The sequence below is a fragment of the Zalophus californianus genome, chromosome 1 (genome assembly GCF_009762305.2).
Source record: "Zalophus californianus isolate mZalCal1 chromosome 1, mZalCal1.pri.v2, whole genome shotgun sequence".
NCBI classification, from domain to species: domain Eukaryota; kingdom Metazoa; phylum Chordata; class Mammalia; order Carnivora; family Otariidae; genus Zalophus; species Zalophus californianus.
In genome coordinates, this window is record NC_045595.1 from 57,247,883 (window position 1) to 57,255,308 (window position 7,426).

At 42.6% G+C, this 7,426-nt stretch overlaps 1 pseudogene; it reads right to left on the reverse strand.

Annotated features, from left to right (window-relative positions):
- Positions 1-4,232: 4,232 nt before the first annotated feature.
- LOC113917638 lies at positions 4,233-5,886 on the reverse strand (annotated as a pseudogene).
- Positions 5,887-7,426: the final 1,540 nt, after the last annotated feature.

Sequence of the window (7,426 nt, forward strand, 5' to 3'; positions counted from 1 at the left end):
TGACTTTATGGAGCCAATAAAGCCCCATGGAAAAATTGGCCTGGTACCTTGCTTACAGGGTTCCCAGGAGCCTTACCAGGTGACTAAGGAGGGTCACATCCTGGCAGGTGCAGGACCTTAGGATATTTTGAAGACCTCAAAAAAAGAGGAATTCACCCAAATCTGTAGGTATTGCAGGCACAATCTGATGCTAGTCCTTAGTATGGCTTGTTAACCTCGAGAAGCTTTTAAAAGTTCAATCTGAGGGGCGCCTGGGTGGCTCAGTCAGTCGGGTGTCTGCCTTCAGCTCAGGTCATGATCCCAGGTCATGTCTCCCTGCTGAGCAGGGAAACTGATTCTCCCCCTCCCTCTGCCATTCCCCCCACTTGTGTTCGCTGGCTCTCTCTCTCTGTCAAATAAATAAATAAAATCTTTAAAAAAATAAATAAAAGTTCAATCTGAGATTCCTTATGAAAAGTTCCAGCAAAGTAGATTTAAAAGAGCCTATATGGTCAATCACTATTCTTGCTGCACTTATGTAAATGATCAGGCCAAGTTGATTAAAACTAGACTTTGTTTGCAGATGCTTTAGTCCTGCTGTGGTTATCTTTGATAAAAATGGGGGTGATTGTAGAGAGAAAAATTATGTTTCACTAACACACTTTGGGGATATCAAATTCTAGTGCTGTTAATTGTCTTTGAGATTTTGTTTTCTACCTGTAAAGTGGACTAGATCCTGAATTTTTCTTTTCTTTTTTTAAAGATTTTATTTATTTATTTGACAGAGAGAGACACGAGGAGAGAGGGAACGCAAACAGGGAGAGTGGGAGAGGGAGAAGCAGGCTTCCCGTGGAGCAGGGAGCCCGATGCGGGGCTTGATCCCAGAATCCTGGGACCATGACCTGAGCCGAAAGCAGACACTTAACAACTGAGCCATCCAGGCGCCCCCAAAGAAATAGTCCGTTTCATCTAGGTTGTCAAACTTATTAGCATAAACTTGTTCATAATATTTCTTTATACTCCTTTTTTTTTTAAGATTTAATTTATTTATTTGACAGAGACACAGCGATAGAGGGAACACAAACAGGGAGAGTGGGAGAGGGAGAAGCAGGCTTCCTGCGGAGCAGGGAGCCCGATGTGGGGCTCAGTCCCAGGACCCTGAGATCATGACCTGAGCCGAAGGCAGACGCTTAACGACTGAGCCACCCAGGCGCCCGGATCCTGAATTTTTCTAGTTTCCTCCAATATTTGGCTCAACTCTCCAAACTAATGTTTCCATTTTTCCTCCCACCCTCTGACAAGGAATCCTTGAGAACTAAAACTGCCATTTTTCTGAAGCCATGCAAGCTATAGTTGGACAACTTGATACAAACATTAGAGAAATCACCACAACAGCTCATGTATAGACCATCAGGCCTCCAATGACATTCAAACTACAAACCAGAAAAATCTGCCGGATTGCCTCTGCCTGAAGATACTTTGAGCCGACATCTAGAAATCTTCCTGTCTCACTGCCTTCGGAACTCAGAAACAGGGATTTTCTTTTAAAGATTTTATTTATTTATTTGAGAGAGAGAGAATGAGAGAGAGAGAGAGAGAGAGTACATGAGAGGGGGTAGGGTTAGGGGGAGAAGCAGGCTCCCCGCTGAGCAGGGAGCCCGATGTGGGACTCGATCCCGAGACTCCGGGATCATGACCTGAGCCGAAGGCAGGCGCTTAACCGACTGAGCCACCCAGGCGCCCAGAAACAGGGATTATAATCTGCTCCAATCCTTAATCCTTGTTTTTCTTTTGTTTCCATAGAAATGCCTCTTGTACCATAGCCCTAACTTTGGGAGCCCACCTGAATCACCACCTCCTGAAATGAGATACAACTGTTTAACTGAATTGACCTATTCTCAGTATTAAGAGACTGGTTCAATGTGAAAAGGAGCAATCTACCAACTCAATTTCAGGATTGTGAAACTTCTTGGAGAAGTTTCCAAGGTGGGACTGAGGGGAGGGGCAAACTATGTGACTCCAAAATATGCCATTTTGGCTTGTGGGTTATTTTGAGTTGAAGGTAGACTCAAGAAAAACTTTTATTTCCCCCAAATCACCTAAAAGAATTTAGATAGGCGAGCTGGCCCAGAAAGAGAGCCATAACCAGAGATCAACTTCTATTTGAAAGACCTGTCTATATGGCAGGGCAAACATCTAACTACCAAACATTTATTCTTCTTACTGTCCCGTCACCCTCCTTCCCTTTGAAGTCTCAGGCCCCTATCACATTCCTTAGTTCAGGATGGCATAAAAACCTCAACTGATGGGCTTGTCTTTGGGTCTCAAATTCTGATGGGACTTCTGTATGTATGTAATTGAATGTTTTTCTCCTGTTAATCTGTCTTTTTTTTAAGGATTTTATTTATTTGATAGAGAGAGAGAGATCACAAGTAGGCAGACAGGCAGGCAGAGGGAGAGGGAGAAGCAGGCTCCCCGCTGAGCACGGAGCCCAATGCGGGACTCAATCCCAGCGCCCTGGGGTCACGACCTGAGCTGAAGGCAGATGCTTAACCCACTGAGCCACCCAGGTGCCCCTCCTGTCAATCTTTTATATCAATTTACCGGCCAAAGAACCTAGAAGGGTAGAATATAAATTCTTCCTCCCAACACATGCAATATTTGTTCGTTCATCCTTTTGGCTTATTTTGCTTAGTGTACTTCCCTCAAGGTTCATCAGTGTTGTAGCATGTGTTAGAATTTCCTTCCTTTTTAAGGATGAGTTATATTCTATAATATTGTATGCATACACTAAATTTTGTTTATCTATTCATTCACTGATGGACATTTGGGTCCATCATTTGGGACACCTTTTGGCTCTTGTGAATAATACTGCTATGAACATTGGTGTACAAAGAAGTGTTTGAATACCTGCATTCAATTCTTCGGAAATATATCCATAAGTGGAATTGCTGAATCATATGGTAATTCGATGTTTAAATTTTGATGAGGTCCCATCATTTGTTGTCTATGCCTTTTGTTTCATATCCACAAAATCATCATTGAATCCATTGCTAAAACCTTTTGCACTGCTTTCTCTTAAAAGTTTTATCGTTTTACCTCTTATATTTAAGTCTTTGATCCACAGTATGTAGATTTTATAACTTGTTAAATTAGCGATCTTCAAAAAATATAAACCCAGGGGCGCCTGGGTGGCTCAGTTAAGCGTCTGCCTTCGGCTCAGGTCATGACCCCAGGGTCCTGGGATGGAGTCCCGCATCGGGCTCCCTGCTCAGCGGGGAGCCTGCTTCTCCCTCTCCCTCTGCCGCTCTCCTTGCTTGTGCTCTCTCACCCTCTCTCTCAAATAAATAAATAAAATCTTTCAAAAAAAAAAATACCCTAGCCTGTAGGGCTCTACATGATCTGGTTTACACTTTTCTGATTTCAACAAATTCTAGGACCCTGCCCACACCATGCTATTTCTCAAACATGCCAAACACATTCCCAACTCAAAGCATTTATACTTGCTATTCCTTCTTTCAGAAGCACACTGCCTTCATATCTCTGATTATTCATCCCCTTCTCAATGAGGTCTTTCCTGAGCACCTTATCTAAAGTGCCATCTTCATCTCTATCCCATTACCCTGCTTTTTTTTCTTATTAGCATTTGTCATTGCCTAACATGTTATTTGTTTTTTCCTCGTGTCCCCCAAAGAGAATATAAACTTTAGGAAGGCAAAGATCTTGGCCTCCCTCTTACTGTAACAGGATCCTCAAATTTTTACCTGAATACACAGATGCTCAGAATAAAGGCACTCAGTGGTGGCCAATGGGTGAAAAACTTCTAGGTCATATCCTTAAGTATAAGGAGCTCCTTTTCTCTCTCCCCACTTTCCACTGGCTAGAATTGGATGTGGTGGCAACCAGTTTTAGACTATTTAGATGATGACAACTCCTTAGAGATGACAAAGCACTAAGACTGATGGAACCTAGGTACCTCTTGATTTCTTGAATCAAAGCTGTTAAAAGGGGCACCTGGGTTGCTAGTCGGTTGGGCATCTGCCTTCTGCTCAGGTCATGATCTCTGGGTCCTGGGATCGAGCCCCACATCGGGCTTCCTGCTCGGCAGAGAGTCTGCTTCTCTCTTTCCCTCTTTCTCCCTCTGCCCCTCCCACTGCGTGTTCTCTGTCTCTCTGCCTCTCAAATAAATAAAATAAAACTTTCAAAAAAAAAAAAAGCTGTTGGAAAAGCTTGGACTTTTCCTTTTCTGAGAAAGAGCACACTTTATTTGAAAGAGAGCATTGCACATGACCAAAAGATGAAGGCAGCCCAAAGGGCATTCTCCACATCATGTTCTAAAATATACAAAGGATGATAGGTATGAGGATTAAGAGTACACTTAATATGATGAGCACTGAGTAATGTATAGAATTATTGAATCACTATATCATAGTCCTAAAACTAATATAACACTGTATGTTAATTATACTTGAATAAAAAACATTTTTAAAGATACATAGGATGTTTTGCTAAGAAAGGTCAACTGGAATATGTATTCCTTTGGGACATCTCCCCAGTCACATCTCTCTGAGGCGCTGGGACACTCCTAACCAGTTCTTTGAAGGCAACTGTAGTTCACTAAAGACAGAGCCACTCAAGGGTGCCTTCTTGTTTTTCATAAAAACATTTTTAGATTTTTTTTTGAAGTCCTCATTTGTTACTTTCATTCTACGTTCTCTCAAGGTCATCAGACTAGCTTCTGTACAGGTTGCCTTGATGTCAACACCATGGAGGTCATCTTTAGCCATGATCAAATCATTTGGGTTACAGCAGCAGCAGCCAGCATCATCTTGCTTGCATGAATCAGACTTCTTTGTCCTTTCACTGGGCAGGGGGACCTTACTCTCCCTGTCCATGTGGCCTGATCTGATAAGTGCTGGATCCAAACTTCTTACTTGGTTTGTGGCCATGCTAACTTGCACATCTTCCCTTGAATTAAATCCATTCAACTGCTTCCACAGTTCTAATATTGTTTGCTGAATTTCTCTCTCACCACCAAGATTTGAGTAATATTTTTTGTCCCAATAGCATCAATTTCATCAGTAAAAATGATGAATGATAGATGTTCTTCAGCAACTTGAAACAATTCCTGTACAAGTTTGGGCCAATCACCTAGGTACTTCTAAATAATTCAGAGCCAGCTATTCTCAAGAAAGTGGCTGAGGTTTGGTTTGCTATTGCTTTGGCTAGTAAGGTTTTACCTGTGCCAAGTGGGCCATAAAGAATGATTCCTTTGGGGGCTTCATACCCATTTTTCCCCATAATATTCAGAATGAGCAAGAAGAAACCCACAGTTTCCTTAATTCCCTGATTTGGATGTCCGATCCCCCAATTACAGCACAGATCTCCTGGAGGGACTTTTCAACTTCATCGCTGTGACCAGGGGATCCATGTCACTCCTATCACAGCACGCAACTTGTGGGTGAGCAGGACTGAGCAGCCGGGCTCCAGCAGATTTTTGTCTACAAATGAAAAGAATGCTGATGTGATGTTCTGAGCCCACAGATGTAGACACAGTGGCATGTCTTTGATCATCAATGACCTCTTCCAAGGTTCCTACCAACATTGGGTAGGAACTGGCTCCCCTCCAGATCATTCACCTTTGATCTTTTCTCCCCTTGCTTGTCTCCTACAGGCTTCATCTATTCCTGATTTCTAATGAATTCTTCCTCTTCTAACTTCAGTAATTTTAACTGGCACCGAATGAGAGGGTCACCAGTGGCAGTTTGCTGGCAGTATCTGATCCCTTTGTTTCCTTCTTTTCCCCACTCTAGTTGGTACACAAGGCTCATATTTCTTTTTCTTGTCCTCGTCATCCTTCTTGCTACCTCCAGGACCATGACCACCACTACTCTGACTTTGACCCATCTTGCTTTGGCCACTGGAGTCAAGAGTGGACTTTCATGGGCACCTGGGTGGCTCAGTTGGTTAAGCGACTGCCTTCGGCTCAGGTCATGATCCTGGAGTCCCAGGATCGAGCCCCACATCGGGCTCCCTGCTCAGCAGGGAGTCTGCTTCTCCCTCTGACCCTCTCCCCTCTCATGCTCTCTCTCTATCTCATTCTCTCTCTCAAATAAATATATAAAATCTTTAAAAAAAAGATTGGACTTTCATGTGGAGACACATTTTCATCTTTTTTTAAAGATTTTATTTATTTATTTGAGATAGAGAGAGAGAGAGAGCAAGAGAGCACACACAAGCAGGGGGAGTGGCAGGCAGAGGGAGAGGGAGAAGCAGGCTCCCTGCATGTGTAGGGCTCGATCCCAGCACCCTGGGATCATGACCTGAGCCAAAGGCAGACACATAATCGAATGAGCCACCCAGGTGCCCTAACACATTTTCATCTTAATAAAGTAACTATTATTTTGCATCTCTGTCATAGTAGCCGTATTTATTTCTTAACTCTGAGCTTTCTAACCATTGTGCCTCAGCCAAAAGAAAGGAGGAATATCAACCAACAGAGCCTACCGTAGTGACCAAAAAGTTTCCTCTTGTATTAATCTCAGTGTATTCTTAGTCTTAGAATGGGGAATAGAAAGAAAAAAAACAAACAAACCCAAACATCATTCTTGCTGCTGCATATATATATATATATGTATATATATACACGCATATTATCTCAATATTTATAAAAATACATATACCCATGCATACAAAAAAACACTAGAAGAAAATACTTCAAAATGTTAAGCAGAGGGGCGCCTGAGTGGTTCATTTGGTTAGGCATCTGCCTTCAGCTCAGGTCATGATCCCTAGGTCCTGGGATCTCTCCCGCTCCCTCTGCTGCTCCCTCTGCCGCTCTCCCTGCTTGTGCTCTCTCACTCTCTCACTCTTATGCGCTCTAAATAAATAAAATCTTTAAAAAAATGTTAAGGGTGAAGATTCAATTGCAAGAGTTCAGGGAAGAAAACTAAGTACTGTGAAAGAGAAAAAATGCTGAAAATGACCAGAAGCTTTTTGGATTGGGAAATGGAAAGAATAATGATGCAATTTTCATGAAAGTCACTAAATCTGTCATTCTTATTACATTATAGTAACATAAATACCTTAATAAATCCACCCTGAGTTCAGATAAAATTTTTCTTTGAAAGCATTGGAGAGAGACTGTGCTTGTTCCCTGCTTCCTGAAACATGCACCATGAAACAGTATTCCTTAGACATGACCATTGCAAAAAGAGTTTTTTCTGTGGATGCGTACAGTATCTCTCCCTGGATTTTTTTTTTTTTTTTTTTATTCATGAGAGACAGAGGGAGAGAGAGAGAAGCAGAGGGAGAAGCAGGCTCCCAAGGAGCAGGGAGCCCGATGTGGGACTCGATCCCAGGACCCTGGGATCATGACCTGAGCTGAAGGCAGACGCTTAACCATCTGAGCCACCCAAGCGCACCTCTCCCTGGAATTTTAAAGGCT